General features: G+C 44.5%; 1 pseudogene; it reads right to left on the bottom strand.

Annotated features, from left to right (window-relative positions):
* LOC115821884 (NACHT, LRR and PYD domains-containing protein 12-like) overlaps positions 1-18,675 on the bottom strand; it is a 123,751-nt pseudogene that overhangs the window by 102,249 nt on the left and 2,827 nt on the right.

Here is an 18,675-nt window from a genome sequence, read left to right as displayed (position 1 = left end):
AGGGAGAGAGAGAGATAGAAAGGGAGAGAGAGAGTGTGTGTGTGTGTGTGTGTGTGTGTGTGAAAGAGAGAGCGAAAGGGTATGTTTGTGTGTGTGAGAGAGGGAGAAAGAGAGAGAGTGAGAGAGTGTTTGTGTGTGTCTGTGTGTCTGAGAGAGAGTGAAAGAGAGAGAGAGAGAGAGAGGGAATGTGTGTGTGTGAGAGAGAGACAGAGAAAGGGAGAGAGAATGTGTGTGTGTGTCCATGAGAGAGAGAGAGAGAGTGTTTGTGTGTGTGTGTGAGAGAGAGAGTGTTTGTGTTTGCGTATGTGTGTGCGTTAGAGAGAGACAGAAAGAGAGAGAGTGTTTGTGTGTGTGAGAGAAAGAGAGAGTGTGTGTGTGTGAGAGAGAGAGTGTGTGCGTGAAAGAGCAAGAGAGAGAGAGAGAGAGTCTTTGAGAGACAGAGTATGTGTGTGTGTGTGAGAGAGAGAGAGAGATAAAGAGGGAGAGAGTGTGTGTATGTGTGAGTGAGAGAGAAAAAGAGAGAGTGTGTGTGTGTGTGCGAAAGAGAGAAAGAGAGAGAGAGTGTGCATGTGTAAGGGAGAGAGAGAGAGAGAGTGAGAGTGTGTGTGTGTGTATTCAGTATCAGAAACACTTTCAATGTTTTTATATGTAATGATATTTTATTTGTGTCTTTCTCTCTGACATGTGCATGTTTACACTGTGTTTGTAACAAAATAAAAATAAATAACCAAGAATTTAAAAGTAAATGGACAAGAATTTCTGAAAAAAAAAACCAAAACAAACAAATCTCTACAAAACTTTGTAATGAATGAATAATTGTTTATTATTACAGACAGATTTCTGATACATCAATAAACCTCTGACTGAACTTCATACACACACGTTTGTGTTTGTGTTTGTGAGTGTGTGTGTGTGAGTGTGTGTTTTCAAGTGGAAGTGTAAATAAATGTAAATGATACATATGAACATTGTGTGTGTCCATGTGAAAGAGAGAAAAAGAATGTGTGTGTATTTATTTTATCTGACACAGAGACACTGAGGAGCCTAAAACATAAAACCCAAACCCAGCATAAAGGGGTTCAGTGAATGTGCAGTGGAATGTGTGTAAGTTTGTGAGTGTGTGTGTGTCAGAGGAGACGCTGTAGAAGGACACAGTTCCAGACGACCAGTCCAGATACACTCCTACTCTGTGTGTGTGTGAGGGGTGGTGAGGTATGACAGTGTCCTGTTTACTGTGAAGGGCAGAGTACCTGTTATCACGGCACCACAGACTCCAGGACTTTTCATTGAATCCAAACCTACAGTCACCACTGTTTCCTTTCCTCCTGATTCCTTTATATGTCACTGATATATAAACATAAACTCCACTCCACTCAGTCTCCCAGTAACAGCGTCCAGTCAGACTCTCTCTACACATGAACTGACACCAGTCATCAAATCTCTCTGGATGATCAGGATACGACTGTTTCTCTTCCACACGTGTCACCTTTCTGTTCCCCTCAGACAGAGAGAGTCGTGTGTTTACTGTGTTTGGGTCCAGTGTGAGATCACAGGCATCTACAGAGAAGAAGAGAAATTAGAGGAGAAAACACATCACACACTCTCAACTCTGTGTGTGTGTGTTTTATATTAAATGGAGAGTATTATATTAGTATTGTATTATTAAATATTATATTTATTTTATTTAAATCTCAGTATTATATTATTATTATATTATGTTATTATAAGGGGTGTGAGTGTGTTATTGTTGATGTGTGTGTTACTGTTGTTTGACCCTTGACCCAGTGTGTTTCCCTCTCGTGACCTGAACCCGTTTCTGACCAGTTTTCCACTTTATTTATTTTATTCACTTACCTTCTGTCTTTCTTTTGTTCACACAAAATAAAATTATATAAAAATTTACAAAACTAACTAAACGTGATATTTTATATTTTATCTGATTTATATTTATATCTGATATTTTATTACAGTGTTCCCTCGTTAATCGCGGGAGTTACGTTCGAAAAATAACCCGCAATAGGTGAAATCCGCGAAGTACTCAGCTTTTATTACTGCTGTCGTCCTTATGTTATTTTCCTCCTTCTTTATGTAACGAACCGAAGATTCATTTATTCCGTAATGGCGCCCTACAGCCGCGTAACTTCCACCTTAATTTAGCATGTCCAGAAGTCCAACTTTTTGTGCGATGGTTAGCATCTTCCTTTGCCTTTTGGGTGCTACCGCAGGTGCCTTTGACGATGCAGAACGTTTCGTCGACATTGTGGGGTTTGTTGGGGAGAAAACTTGCAAACATACAGTACAGCACTTCAGAGTCACACTGCTACCGATCGAAGATTTATGTAAATTTGGCAAGCTGAGCGCATTCTGTACTGTACAGGAGACACGGCATGGAGGAGATTGATTGACAACGGTCTACAGCCAATCAGGACACAGAACACAATGCGCTGTAAAAAAAAAGCATGCAAAATTGCACTAAAAAAAATCCGCGAAACTGCGAGTCCGCGAAAGGTGAACCGCGTTATAGCGAGGGACCACTGTATCTCTCTTTTTTCATTAACAAAAGTTGTATTTTTAAAGGAATCACATAAATGGTCTCTTTTCCATGGGTGAACCAAACTGAATGTGTGTGTGTGTGTGTACTCACATTTTCTTAGTCCTGGTTTGATCATGAATTCTCCTCCATGGTCCACACTACAAAAACACACAACAGACAGTGGATGAGTCTTACACATAAACACACACACACAGACACACACACACACACACAGACTGTACTAACTTAAGTCGACAGTGTTGATTCATCTGTGTGGAGAGACGCTTCACTCCTGAGTCTCCTGGGTGATTGTAGCTCAGATCCAGTTCTCTCAGGTGTGAGGGGTTTGAACTCAGAGCTGAAGCCAGAGGAGAACAACCTTCATCTGTCACTAAACAACCAGACAACCTACAGAGAGAGAGAGAGAGAGAGAGAGAGAGAGAGAGAGAGAGAAATAAACATACAGAGAGAGAATATCAGCTCATCATCTGGTTTGTGAAGTGTGATTCATTGTAAAGGTTCCACTCTGTTTTACCATAAATGTTGACTTTGTGAAACTATCACATTAACTAAACTCATAGACCAGTTACTAACATTAGCTGTACAGATACTGGGGGAAATCCATCTTTTATGATCAGTATGTCTCACACACAACCGCACTTTAATAACCATACTATACATCAACCTGGTCTCATTTTAATATGAACATAGTCACTCTAAGTACTGCATTTCAGTTCCTGATTAAAACTGACCTCAGTATCTCCAGTTTACAGTGTGGATTCTTCAGTCCCACACAGAGAAACTTCACTCCTGAATCCTGAAGGTCATTGTTACTCAGGTCCAGTTCTCTCAGGGGACAGTTTACTGACTGTAGAACTGAGGCTATAGATGAACAGGACTGTTCAGTGAGATTACAACCAGCAAGTCTGGAGAGAGAGAGAGAGAGAGAGAGAGAGAGAGAGAGAGAGAGAGAGAGAGAGAGAGCACAAGCATTCACTCATTTAACAATTAAAAATTGTACTGATAGAGTTTGACCAGAAAGGTGTTAAATGTTGTGAAAAATTTGCTTAAATTGCTCAAACACATACTGTAATATTTTGGGATGAGTGCAAGTTGTAATTAACTGTACACTTTAAACAGGAGAGACTAGTGAAAATTTAAATAAGAGATAAGAGATCAAAAAGGACAACACTTATAAAACTGTCAGTCAAGTTCATATTAAAAGGACCAGCCATGTTCCACACAGAACAAAAGCGAGACAGACACCCTGTTTACTGGCCAAGTCATTAGTCTGTCAGCACCTGCACTTGGACTGTCACTCTGTGGCCCCCTGCTGGTCACTCTGTGTTTTTGTTTTACCATGTGCTTTTGTTTGTTTTGGTTTTCCCTGTCACTCCGACCCCGCCCCTCACTTGTGTTTCTACTTCCTGTCTTTGTCCGTTTCCCGCCTTCTGAGTTCACCTGTTTCTCATTTTTGTTTGGATTACTCTGTCTATTTATACCTTCCTCTGCTTGTCTCTGGTTTGTCAGATTGTCCCAGTATCTTGACTGAGTCTGTCTAGACTGAAAGCCTGTTTTTGTTTTCCTGCCAGTTGCCTGTTAGAATACTACCTGTTCTGAAATTGTCATTTTGCCTGCCTTTTAGTTAGTCTGCCTGAGTTTTGTTCTACAGCCATTTTGTGTGCTGTTTTTGTGTTCCTGTTTTTTCCCTGGAGAGTCTGAAGACTTTTTGTGTTGAGAGATCTTTTCTTTATTAAAACATCGAACTGAAACTGCTTTTGGGTCCGATTCTCCGTTCCGAACCTTGACAGAACAATCTGACCATCATGGACCCAGTGGAATTTCAGCAATTAAAGAGTGTGCTTGATGTGCATGGAGCAATGCTGGGAAGACACCAGACACAGCTCAACACTGTCTCCAAGACAGTGGAGGAGATTGCTGCCCGTGTGACGGACCTGACTGCTAAGGTGCAACAACTCCAGCTGGCTTCTTCTCAAACTGCTCCCTTGTCTTCAGCACCTCCCATCCTGCCTGCTCGGGAGCCTCGTCTGCCGCCCCCTGAGACATACTCAGGAGATCCAGGTTCCTGCCAGTCATTCCTAGCCCAGTGCGAGCTCATTTTTCAACTACAATCCTCTACCTTTCCGTCCGATCGCTCCAAGGTTGCATATGTCATCACCCAGCTGTCCGGGCGGGCTCGAGACTGGGGAACAGCCATGTGGACCAATAATGTGGCAATTCAGGATGACTTTCTGCAATTTTCCTTTGAGATGAAGAAGGTCTTCGATCGCTCAAAGCAGGGTAGAGAAGCTGCACGTGAGATCCTGCACCTCCGTCAAGGGAACAGGTCTGTCTCTGACTTCGCAATAGAATTCCGCACCCTTGCCTCATCTACGGGTTGGAATCTAGAAGCTCTTTACGACATTTTTTTTAACGGCCTTTCTGAGAGTATAAAAGATGAACTGATTCCCTGCGATCTGCCTAATTCGTTTGATGACTTGGTGGATGTGGCTATCCGTGTTGACACCCGGCTGAGTCAGCTGCGCAGGTTCAAGACTCCACTCAATTCCCAGCGACCTTATCAACGCCTTGGGACCGTCCCCTTCTCCCTCACTCCTAACATAGGATTAAAGTCGTCTGCTCCACCAGCCCAACCTGAGCCAATGCAGATCGACCAGACCCGCCTTTCACCAGCTGAGAGAAGGAGGAGGATGGATTCCAATGCCTGTCTCTACTGTGGTCATCAAGGTCATTTTGTTTCAACCTGTCCAGCAAAAGACAAGGCTCACCAGTGAAGCGGGGAGTCCTAGTGAGCGTTATTCCTTCAACGATCTCCCCATCCCTCCGTACTGTTCTAAGAGCCTCTGTGATGTGGGGAGGCCACCGGCACACTACATCTGTTCTGATTGACTCCGGTGCTGAGGAGAGTTTCATTGACGCGTCCCTGGCCACCAAGTGGGGAGTTCCGGTTTCCACCCTGCAGACTCCTCTGACTGCCTCTGCTCTGAATGGGAGCAGTTTTGCCAATGTGACGCACCTTACAGTTCCGGTGAGTTTGATGCTTTCTGGCAATCACAAGGAGGAGATTGCTCTTTATGTTATTGACTCTCCTCACATTCCCATTGTTCTCGGCCACCCATGGCTAGTCAAACACAACCCTCATATTAACTGGGTGAATAATTCTATTTTGGGCTGGAGCCCATTCTGTCATTACCAGTGTTTGAGATCTGCCCATAACCCCTCACCTGTTTTTTCTGAGGAACTCGAGGAATTTCCAGATCTGTCCAAAGTACCAGATGAATACCTGGATCTGAGACCAGTCTTCAGCAAGTCCAGGGCCTCTTCTTTGCCGCCTCACCGTCCCTATGATTGTGCCATAGACCTGCTTCCTGGTTCTTCACCACCTCGTGGTCGACTTTATTCTCTATCACCCCCTGAGCAGAGGGCCATGAACAAATACATTGAGGATTCCCTGTCCGCGGGAATTATCCGTCCCTCTTCCTCTCCAGCGGGTGCAGGATTCTTCTTTGTGAGTAAGAAGGATGGCTCGCTGAGACCTTGCATTGATTATCGGGGCCTTAATGACATCACTGTGAAGAACAGATATCCTCTGCCCTTAATGTCCTCTGCTTTTGAGCTGTTACAGGGGGCCACAGTGTTTACCAAGTTGGACCTTCGAAATGCCTACCACTTGGTACGAATCAGGGAGGGAGATGAATGGAAGACAGCGTTTAATACCCCCACAGGTCACTATGAGTACCTCGTCATGGCCTTTGGCTTGACCAATGCCCCAGCTGTTTTTCAGTCCCTGGTTAATGACGTCCTGCGTGACATGGTTAACAAGTTTGTTTTCGTCTACCTTGATGACATTTTAATATTTTCCAGATCTCTACGTGATCACGTCCAGCATGTCAGACTTGTTCTTCAAAGGTTGCTGGAGAACCAACTTTTTGTAAAGGCAGAGAAGTGTGAGTTCCATCGGAATTCTACATCGTTTCTGGGCTTTGTTATCTCTGAGGGGGGGGTAGAGATGGACTCGGCCAAAATCAAAGCTGTCGTGGAGTGGCCTACTCCCCAGTCTCGCAAGGATCTGCAGAGGTTTTTGGGTTTTGCCAATTTTTATCGAAGGTTCATACGCAACTACAGCTCCTTAGCATCTCCTCTAACGAGTCTGACCTCATCTTCTGTCAGATTTCTCTGGTCGGAGGCAGCAGAGAATGCTTTCCAACAACTGAAGAAGCGTTTCACCTCTGCCCCCATTCTGACTATGCCCGACCCAGCACGCCAGTTCATTGTGGAGGTGGACGCCTCGGATGTCGGGGGTAGGAGCGGTCCTGTCCCAGAGGTCCACTACAGATAATAAACTGCACCCATGTGCCTTTTTCTCTCATCGACTCACACCCACTGAACATAACTATGATGTCGGAGACAGAGAATTACTGGCCGTTAAGTTGGCTTTAGAGGAATGGCGTCACTGGCTGGAGGGTTCAAAGGTTCCTTTTCTTGTATGGTCGGACCATAGGAACCTTGAATATTTAAAGTCAGCTAAACGTCTCAATGCTCGTCAGGCTAGGTGGTCTCTTTTTTTTTAGCCGTTTCAATTTTACATTGTCATTCCGCCCTGGTTCAAAGAATGCCAAGCCTGACTCCCTCTCTCGCCAGTTTAGTGCTCCTGTGCATGTCCCTGCTCCTAATACCATTTTGCCCCCTCGTTGCTTGGTTGACGCCATCACCTGGGATATTGAGTTTGTGGTCCGTTCTGCCCAACAACATGAATCCAGTCCTGACAATTGTCCTCCTAACTGTCTGTTTGTTCCCAGCGCTGTCCGTTCTCAGGTCCTGCAGTGGGGTCATTCTTCCCGGTTGACCTGTCATGCTGGAGTCAGGAGGACTATGGCCTTTCTACGTCAACGCTTTTGGTGGCCAAGAATGGCTGTTGATGTTCAGGCCTTCGTTGCTGCATGTCAGACCTGTGCACGTAACAAGACCTCCAACCACCCACAGGACTCCTTCAGCCACTCCCGATACCCAACCGACCATGGTCCCACATAGCCTTGGATTTTGTGTCTGGCCTTCCACCATCTGATGGTAACACCACTGTTCTAACAATTGTTGACAGATTCTCCAAGTGTGTACATTTTGTTCCCCTGACTAAACTTCCCTCTGCTAAGGAGACGGCGTCTCTCATGATAAATCATGTTTTTAGAATACACGGACTGCCCTTGGACATTGTTTCTGATCGAGGTCCTCAATTTGTGTCCACGTTTTGGAGGGAATTCTGTAGGCTTCTTGGCGCCACTACCAGTCTTTCATCAGGTTTTCACCCTCAAACCAATGGCCAGACAGAAAGGGCCAACCAGGACTTGGAAAGAGTCCTTAGGTGCCTGGCCTCCCAGAATCCCTCCTCCTGGAGTCAACATCTGGCGTGGGCTGAGTATGCCCACAATTCCCTGCCCGTTGCTTCTACTGGTCTGTCCCCTTTTCAGTGCTGCCTAGGCTATCAACCACCTCTCTTCTCTTCTCAGGAACCAGACACCTCTGTTCCATCAGTCCAGGCATTCATCCGGCGGTGTAGGTCCACATGGAGACGTGCCCGTACCTCCCTGTTGCGTTCTGGCGCCCAGGTCAAGCGGTTAGCAGACCGACGTAGGATCAAGGCGCCCCGCTACAGGAGAGGACAGAGGGTTTGGCTCTCCACTAAGGATCTGCCCCTCAGAGTCGACTCCCGTAAGCTGGCTCCTCGCTTCATTGGGCCTTATGTCATTGAGCGGGTCCTCAGCCCATCTGCAGTCCGCCTGCGGCTGCCTCTCTCTCTTCGGCGGGTCCATCCAACCTTCCACGTTTCCCGGATCAAGCCAGTCTGCCACAGCCCTCTCTCTCCTCCCACTGTGTCCCCCCCCCTCCCCCCCGTCTTATTGATGGGGCTCCTGCCTTCACTGTGCATAAGCTGCTGGATGTCCGTCGACGTGGACGTGGCCTCCAGTTTCTGGTTGACTGGAAGGGATATGGGCCAGAGGAACGAACCTGGGTTCCGGCCCGCCACATCCTTGATAAGGCCCTTATTCGCGACTTCCATCATCTGCATCCTCATCACCCTGCTTTGACGCCTGGAGGCGTCCGTTGAGGGGGGGGTACTGTCAGCACCTGCACTTGGACTGTCATTCTGTGGCCCCCTGCTGGTCACTCTGTGTTTTTGTTTTACCATGTGCTTTTGTTTGTTTTGGTTTTCCCTGTCACTCCGACCCCACCCCTCACTTGTGTTTCTACTTCCTGTCTTTGTCCGTTTCCCGCCTTCTGAGTTCACCTGTTTCTCATTTTTGTTTGGATTACTCTGTCTATTTATACCTTCCTCTGCTTGTCTCTGGTTTGTCAGATTGTCCCAGTATCTTGACTGAGTCTGTCTAGACTGAAAGCCTGTTTTTGTTTTCCTGCCAGTTGCCTGTTAGAATACTACCTGTTCTGAAATTGTCATTTTGCCTGCCTTTTAGTTAGTCTGCCTGAGTTTTGTTCTACAGCCATTTTGTGTGCTGTTTTTGTGTTCCTGTTTTTTCCCTGGAGAGTCTGAAGACTTTTTGTGTTGAGAGATCTTTTCTTTATTAAAACATCGAACTGAAACTGCTTTTGGGTCCGATTCTCCGTTCCGAACCTTGACAGTCATGTAAAGATCAAAAGCACAGTTGGTAAATTTGATGACAAGTATGGTTACTTATACGAGAAGAAACTCAAATTTACCACGTAAAAATGAAGGCATTTTCATTTACCGTTGAATATTTTATCCTAAATGTTGAATTACTCGCCGTCAAATCGAGGAGAAACTTTTCAACTCTGTGACCGTCGCCACTGCACTGAGGCTAACAGCGCGTGTAAATAACGGTATTCAGAGACTAATTCCAATATCTTATTAATTCAAAATCCGTCTGAATAAATACACTAAAACATTTTACTGACGGTTTTCCACAGGTATTTAAAAAGAATACGACACTTACTTTGTACACGAAGGTAAAGAAGAAAGACACAGAGAATCCGACATTTCCCACACACTTGACGTTCGTTCGTCGGTCTCTCTCAAATTTGACCTCAGAAAATTCACCCCTCGCTCTCCGGCCGTTAGCAAGTCTCTCGGTTTCCCACTGACTTTGGTTGCTTAAAAAACGACGGCTTAAAATAGCCTAAGAAACCGATTGCAAAGTCCTCTATGAAATTTCATAAATTTTGCTTTTATAATAAGCGAGTGATCAGGTCTGCAGGTAAAATCTCTTCGACAATTAGTGACCCCAATAATGACTACAGCAAAAAGAGTCGAGATCTGCCAGCTTCTCTCGCCGGTTCAAACTGATCACACTGACCTGTAGAAAGCCCTACTGCGGTGGATAGAAAACCTTTTAAACTGGGTTCTGCTTGTACGATGCTAAAACAACCACATACATTCAGCTTAGTGTGTTAGAAATGTTGAGGTAAAAATAATTACACACAATTTTTTCCCCTCAATGAATGGACTTCGAGTGCAAGTCCACAGAGAGAGAGAGACAATTTTTGCATTCCCATAACTAACATTCCTCTGACAGTTAATGCACAAATATATAAAAGAAACAAGAAACTTACTTTATAGAAGCACAAACGAGACAGCCATCCGAAAACATTTCCGACACATTTAATGTATCACTGATTTTATTACAGGCTCGTGACACGAGATTACCGCTCTTCACATTTCAGTTAAAACTGCCGCTCTACTAATCAAAGCGTCGTAAAGCAGCCACTCAAAACGTCACTCGGGTATTCTAAAACACAGCATAACGCCATCTAGTGGGTCTGATACGTCACTACACAACTGGATAATTTTATATCACTACATCCCCTTTCCTTTGAGGCATGAGAGCAAGTTATTCCGTATAATACAATTAAACTGCGCAAGAACAAACTGTTGGAGAAATAATTTCTTTTCTTTGGTTTATGAAAACATCATAACAGTTATGTAATCATTTTTGTGTAAGTTAATCATAAGTTAAACATAATCATTTTTTCTTTATCAATAATTATTTTGCTTTAAGAATTTATAACCATATAATCATTTATATTAAAGTAAATGTATGAAATTCTTGTATAAAGATGTGATCTGTAAATGGGGGAATAGAAAGGTCATTGTGTTTGTCTCTGTGCAGAAAGTGCTGATGGTCAAACATTCAAGGTTACATGGTGTGAGCCTTTTTTGGAGAAGATGAGAAGTCTGACTGTGTTGGAATATAGCCAAGGGCACTATGATAAGTTGAAAGAGTGCTCTCATGTAATCTTTGTATTCTCTAACAAGCACTCATTCATTTTTGTTTATTTATCAGTGCAGGTGCTGATGTAAGACAGTATTCTCACTTATTTTTGAGTTTGGCCTGGGTCAAGATGTCAGTTCCTGATTACATCATTAGGAAATGACGGTGTCTAGCAAGATAGGCAAAGAAGATGGGAAGTCCTCTGATGACTGTCTTGACAATCACTGGATAATCCCTGATATGACTTTTGTATAACTATAGGTGATGTGTACCGGTTAGTTAGTCACTCCCAGGACCGGCTCTGTTTATTGTATGCTGCTTTGAGTTTATGCAATAAACGTGTACTGCATCAGACTCTGAAAACTTTGACTGTCTTTTTTTAAGAAGATGAACAGTGTGGCTGGATTCTCGGTCATATCTGGCCCAGGCTGAGAATTCTCTCCCACAAAACCCTTGCATACGATTAAACCGAAATGAAGTCCAAAGAAATGTCCAAAAGAAACAAACATAAGTGCATTTCTCTCTCTTTTTTTAAATGTTAAGTGTCAATCTGGCTATTTCTCAAATTCCATTTCAGATGGACAATGTCAGAGTCCTGTTTCATGATTTTTTTCTCTGTTCTTTTACAGATTCAGCCTGTCAGGTGGTTTAACAGTGTGTGTGGATCTTCTCAACACAGGTTAGTATGTATGTTCAGCTGGACCAGTGTTGTCTTGCAGTGGTGCTGGTTCTGATGTAACATTGTAAACTGGATCAGATGATGAATCACAGACTGTATCTCCTCCATTAGTCTGCTCCTGCAGAGTCTCTCTCGTTTTCAGAAGAGACTGACGATTCCTCCTAAGGGTTTGTCCATCCTCTGTCCTGACTGTGTCTTTATATTCCGGGTGTTTGAATCTTCAACTCTCACGGTGTCATGCACTGAAAGTCATCAAGTGCTTTTTGCCTCTTTTTCAAGAGCTCATTTTTTCTTAAGCATGATGCATAATTTGTGATTCAAAAAAGTTCAGCAGGAGACACACCATGTTCCACAGGTGAAGCTCGGTAACTTAACAGAGCTACACAAGGATCTGATTTACTGTCTGTCACCTCCTTAAGCAGCTGTTTGACAATATGAACTCCTTTCTCGGCTCTGCCGTTTGACTGATCGTACAGCAGACTTGAACTTAGATGTTAAAAGTTGTAGTGTTCTGCAAAGTTCTTCTTAAGATTTGTTACGACCCGTTGCAAACTTTGTCTTTAGCAGTTTCATCCACGATCACTTTTGATTTGAGCCGTACACATAGCTGTGGACTTTCTCAACCCCATACACTAACCCTAGACATTCTCTCCCAGTCTGAGTCATCGTCCTTGAGGCATATGTGACAACCGTCAGTGGATCAGTGGATATCTTGGTTGGTTTCTTTGAGTCAGAGAAGGTGAGTATTGACTCTGTAGTTAGATTGATTTTTAGTCTCTCCCATTCTTGTTCATAATTCTCAGTCCACTTGAATTCACTTGTATGATGTAACAGTTCTCTCAGGTAAACTGTTTGTGAAGACAGGTTCAGTCTGAATTTTCTGAAATTGATCATCCCCATTGCATGTACTACAGACTTTTTGTCAGTGAGTCTGGGCGTGTTGAGGATCATTTGCACCTTGTTCTTGTCCAGCTTAACACCATCTCCTGAAAGCTTGTCACCAAAAAGTCTGTATTACATGCAATGAGGATGATCAATGTTGTCTGCATAAACACACACCGCATAACACAATGTCGTCTACATAAACACACACAACCGTCTATGCACTCAACAATATGTCCCATGGCACAGTGAAGTATTTCAGGAGCGGAGGAAATTTCAAATGGCAGTCCCTTCCAAAACAAAAAACGCCCAAATGTAGTGCTAAATGTACACTACTTTGTGCTGTACTTTGTGTTCTTCCCTTGTAGGAATTTGATCGTATTTGCATTAGGTTTGATATTTACATTTAAATCTTTTGGGTCCATGCACATGTGGAGATCATCATTTGCTTTTTTGACACAGACCATTGAATTCACCCATTCTGTGGGCTCTTCCACTTTCTTTATCACTCCTAGAGACACCATTCTGTCTAACTCTTTCTTTAGACAATCTCTAAGTGGCTCTGGGACCCTCCTGGGAGCATGGACTACTGGCTGCATGTCGTCCTTCAATCATATCTTATATGTGAATGCTAGAGTACCAAACCCTTTAAAGACATCTGGAAATCTCTGCACAATTACATCTACACTATGACTCTGATCATTGGAGCTGTTGATATAGTAAACTCCTTTAACTGGGTCTAAGTCCTCACAAGTCTCATCACCCAAAAGTCAGTCACGCCCATCTGACACCACAACAAACATAAGGTGATCTTCTCTCTCCTTTACTTCAACTCTGAATCTGTATGTGCCCTTAGTTTCCATGTGTTGTCCACTGTAGGCCTTGAGCTGTACGGCCTTCCCGTGAATGTGAGGCTTTATTTTCACTGCTCTGATATCACTCTCACTAATCAAACTGGCCTTTGTCCCAGTGTCCAGTTTGAGTAGAGTTAAAACTCCATTTATTTGCAATGGCATCATCCACTCATTCTTTTTAACACTGTTCACATTAGACTGGTCAGTGTGTGTCTGTTCTCCCACCATTTCCCAAATGTTTTCTTGTGTTTCAGAGTTCATTCACTCACCTGACATATATGGATATAATCACATAAAGGACCACATAAAAACATGGGATATTGCTCTGTTGTCCCTAAGTAACACACACAGTGAAGACATCCCGGACTACAACTCTACCGTCACCGGCTTCCAGACGATACGGGCAGACAGAGAGCGAAAGAAGAGCGCTAAGAGGAAAGGAGGGGGTTCGCTAATGTTAACAACAGATGGTGTTATCCAGGGCACACGACTGTCAAGGATAAAGTCTGCAGCCCGGACACTGAACTTTTAGCGCTGAGCCTACGTCCCTATTATTTGCCGAGGGAATTCTCACCAGTTATCATGATCGCTGTTTATGTTCCGCCATCTGCCGACGCGAACACAGCAGGTGACGTCATACTCTCGGTCACAGCGGAGCTTCAGTCACAGCACCCCAGCGCTTTCATCACGATTTCTGGAGACTTCAACCACGTGACGCTCTCCTCTATTATGACAAACTTCACCCAGTTTGTTGACTGTCCAACCAGAGACAATAAAACCCTGGATTTACTATATGCTAACATTAAAGACGCATATAGCTCTACAGCCCTCCCCCCGACTTGGCAGATGGGATCACAACCTGGTCCACCTCTCACCCCAGTATAAGCCTCTAGTCCAGCGGCAACCTGTAACCACCAAGACAGTCAGGAGATGGTGGCAGGATGCAGTTGAGGCTCTGAGGGGCTGTTTTGAGGCTACGGACTGGGAGGTTCTGAGCGAGCCGCATGGTGAGGACATAGAGGGGTTAACACAATGTATTACGGGTTACATTAACGTCTGTGTGGACAATGTCAACCCCACCCACACAGTACAGTGTTTCCCCAATAACAAACCCTGGATCACCAGTGACATAAAGGCCCTCCTTAATGACAAAAAAGGGCCTTCAGGGCTGGGGACAAGGAGGAGATGAAGAGGGTCCAGAGAGCACTAAGTGCTAAGATCAAGGAGGGCAAGGACGCCTACAGGAGGAGGATGGAGGACAGGCTGTAACAGAATAACACAAGGGAAATGTGGAACAGTATGAGGAGAATCACCGGCTACAGTCAGACCAGCAGCCGTATGAGAGAGGACAGTGTGACCAGGGCCAATGAGTTAAACCTGTTTTTCAACAGGTTTCACACTGGAGCCCTTGTCCACTCACCCCCCAGCCCCTCAACCATTCACACCTCCCAAATCACCATGCAGCTCCCCTCCAGCCCTTCTCAGCTCCCTCCTGCTCCTCCCCCCTCACCACTCGCCCCAACCATCACAACTGACAACTGAAAAGTCAGAAGACAACTGGAAAAACTCCACTCAGGCAAAGCTGCAGGCCCCGACGGCGTGAGCACAGAGGTGCTGAAGGGATGTGCCCAACAGCTCTGTGGTGTCTTCCAAAACATCTTTAATCTGAGCCTGGGACTGGGAAGGGTCCCCACACTCTGGAAAACGTCATGCCTGGTCCCTGTGCCCAAGAAGGGGCACCCCAAGGTCTTAAATGATTATAGGCCAGTGGGGTTAACATTACACGTGATGAAGACCCTGGAGAGGCTGGTCCTCTCCCACCTTAAACCCCTGGTCAGACCAGCACTAGACCCCCTGCAGTTTGCTTACCAGGAACACGTCGGAGTGGAGGATGCCATCATATACCTGCTGCACCGAGCCTGCTCTCATCTGGACAAGGCTGGGAGCACTGTGAGAGTCATGTTCTTTGACTTCTCCAGTGCATTCAACACCATTCAGCCTGTACTGCTGGGAGACAAGCTCAGGAGCATGCGGGTTGACGCTCCGCTTGTGACCTGGACAATGGACCATCTGACAAACAAACCACAGTACCTGAGACTGGGGAGCTGTGTTAAGCAGCACAGAGTGTTAAGCAGCACAGGGGCCCCCCAGGGGACCGTCCTCTCTCCCTTCCTGTTCACCCTGTACACCTCCGACTTCAGTTACAACTCAGAGTCATTCCACCTTCAGAAGTTCTCTGATGACTCTGCCATTGTAGGGTGTGTCAGCAGGCGACAGGAGGCAGAATACAGAGGACTGGTAAAGGACTTTGTGGAGTGGTGCAGCCTGAACCATCTACAGCTGAACGTCAGCAAGACAAAGGAGCTGGTCGTGGACCTCCGCAGGAATAAGCCTACCCTGACCCCCGTCTCCATCCATGGAGAAGATGTTGAGGTAGTCCACTCCTACAAATACCTTGGAGTGCACGTGGAGGACAGGCTGGAGTGGACTAAGAACACAGAGGCCCTTCACAAGAAGGGCCAGAGTTGGCTCTACTTCCTGAGGAGACTACGATCCTTCCATGCCTGCAATAGGATGCCTCAGATGTTCTATCAGTCAGTGGTATCCAGAGCCATTTTCTACGCGGTGGTGTGCTGGGTGTGTGGACTGAAAGCTGGGGATGCTAACAGACTGAACAAGCTTGTCGGGAAAGCCAGCTCTGTCATAGGAGGTGGAACTGAGCTAGACTTACTGGGGGTGATGGCAGAGAGGAGGATGCTTAAGAGACTGGTGAGCATCCTGAACAACTACACACATCCCCTTCATGACGAGCTTGTTAAACTGAGAAGCACCTTCAGCGGCAGGCTGATCTTCCCCAGATGCTCCACTGAGAGATACAGAAGGTCGTTTCTGCCGACAGCCATCAAATCGTACAACTCCTCCCCTCTCTGCCGCAGCAAAGGGTTAGACTGACGCCTGATACCCTATGCTGCTCCTACTTCAACATAATGACTGCACTATGGACAATTGCATAATGGACAATAACTATGTCTATCTATCTCACTCCTTATCACAGTATCTGGTTAGATTTGCACTGTGCAGTTAGTATTGTCGTTTTACACGTGTAACAATGACAATGTTCTCCATTGCACATCTAACAACAATGCTCTCTATTGCACATTACACACCACACAATAGTGATAATCTCACTACTGCTGCTCTATTGTGGCATATTCATTATATTCATTATATACTATGCTTATAACTCCTGCACTATGGCAATAAGTTCTATCTACCTCACTATTCTCACTTTACAGCTATTTATTACGTCACCAATTACTGTGCTATGTACAGACACAACCTTTAGTTTATCTTGTTTTAAATGTATTCCTATTTCCTATTTATCTGATTATATTCTACTTTTTTATTCTATGTTGTGTTTGGTGTGTGCTGACAGTGTTGTTGCGACACTTGAATTTCCCTCGAGATTAATAAAGTATTTCGTATTCGTATTCATAAAACACTAAATCTAGGTCATTCTGAATGAAACAAACCCATTCACACTAGTAAATGTACTCTGAGAGTCTACTGTGTGAGAAGATTAGAAATATCAGAAACCTGCCATTGTTGATGATGCTGTTTGTTCCCTCTGGAGAGTGACTCTGCTCCTGACTGTTGGTCTTACTATTGTCATCAGACCCAACTTTGATCTTTTTCATAAAGTCACATAATATGATTTGATGTGCTTATTTCATTACTGATTCATACACTATTTATTATTTTATTTGTATGAATTGAATGACTGGAAAAACTATTTACTATTTATATGAATTGAATGACTGGAAAAAAATGTTTAGTATTTAATTGAATGACTGTAAAACTTATCAACACGTTGCTCCATTCAGAATGACTGACCTCAGTATTTCCAGTTGACAGTTTGGATTCTTTAGTGCGGCACAGAGCATCGTCACTCCTGAATCCTGAAGACCAGTGTTACTCAGGTCCAGTTCTCTCAGGGGGCAGTTCACTGACTTCAGAGCTGAGGCGATAGTTTCACAGGACTGCTGAGTGAGGTTAAAGTCTCTGAGTCTACACAGAGAGAAGGAAAACAAAACACTGACTTTTTAAAGAATAAAATTATCCTGTAAATCAGTTCTCCAATAATGCTCACCTTCCCTCACTCATTTCCTGCATGGCTGTGGCTCATCTGTTTGAGCATGAGTGTCTGGTTTGAATGTGGCTATTTTCTCTTAGGTGTGCCCCCCCCCCCCCCCACACACCCTCCATGTCATCTCTCTTCACCGTCATCCCGATGGCTGCTGCGGCTTCGTGTCCTCCTGCGCTGCTACAGCTGTGCCGTCCACCCCAACTGAGCCCCATGCTGTCTTGTCATTCCTCATACTACCTACCAGTTGTGTTTTCATTTTATTATCACTGTGTTGTTTTGTAAATTGCCCACTGGGTTGGCACCTACTGCACGCCTGGCTGGCCTAGAAGGGTTCTCCTCTCTTTGTGGTCCTTCTCAAGATTTCTCCTATTTTTACCTAACGTCTGGGTTTTTTGAGGAGTTTTTTCTTGCCCGCTATGAGGATCAAGTCAGGGGGTGCCACCCTGCTCTGTTTTGTTGTAATCCTGTGGGCATGTAAAGCCCTTTGAGACTGTAAACAGTGATATTGGGCTCTGAATAAACTTAAACTTGAACTTGAAACTTGAACTTCAAAAGCTGGACTTGCTGCCATACCGGTGAACAGGTGAATATGTTCCCTCATTCTTTCAAACGCTACCTACACCTACACCCACCTGACATGCATGACAACCGTAAACCCACAAGCTGATGCACAAATACAAACACAAAACAAACATTTCATAGGCATACGGCATTAGGCTCCTATAGTTGTTTTATAGACAGTTTGATGTTATAACCATCCTCCACATTCAGATATTGACATTACATTTGTAGCTACTCTATAAACACAGCATTGCCCAGGAGGCATCTGAAATATATACAATACTATATATTTTTCACCCAGTGTTAAAAAATGATGAGTAGAAGGAAAAAGGAGAAAGAGACACAAACAGAATTCAAGGGAACAGCCTTTTTCCCCAGTCCTTTCACTGAGAACATGCTCTCACACACCCAGCATCCAACCAGAGAGAGAGAGAGAGAGAGACAGAGAGAGAGAGAGAGAGAGAGAGATGGAGAGAAAGAGACAGAGAGAGATGGAGAGAGAGAGAGAGGGGGAGACAGAGAAAGAGAGAGAGATTGTTCAGACACTTCTGTTAATGTCTTTGTGACCTGTCTAAACACATCAGCTTTGTCTAGACATCACAGAGGTTCTGAAAATTATGGAAATTACTGAATGGAGAAAATGACTGAAGTCAGTTCTGAACTGTTTTTTCTTTCATTTTGTTCTTGCAGCCACCCTCATTCATCAAATACTGTAATTCATTACTTTATATGTATTCTCCAAAAACATGCCAAAATAT

This window comes from Chanos chanos, chromosome 9 (assembly GCF_902362185.1).
Source record: "Chanos chanos chromosome 9, fChaCha1.1, whole genome shotgun sequence".
In the NCBI taxonomy this organism is placed as follows: Eukaryota; Metazoa; Chordata; class Actinopteri; order Gonorynchiformes; family Chanidae; genus Chanos; species Chanos chanos.
This window is presented reverse-complemented; position numbering and strand designations above follow the sequence as displayed.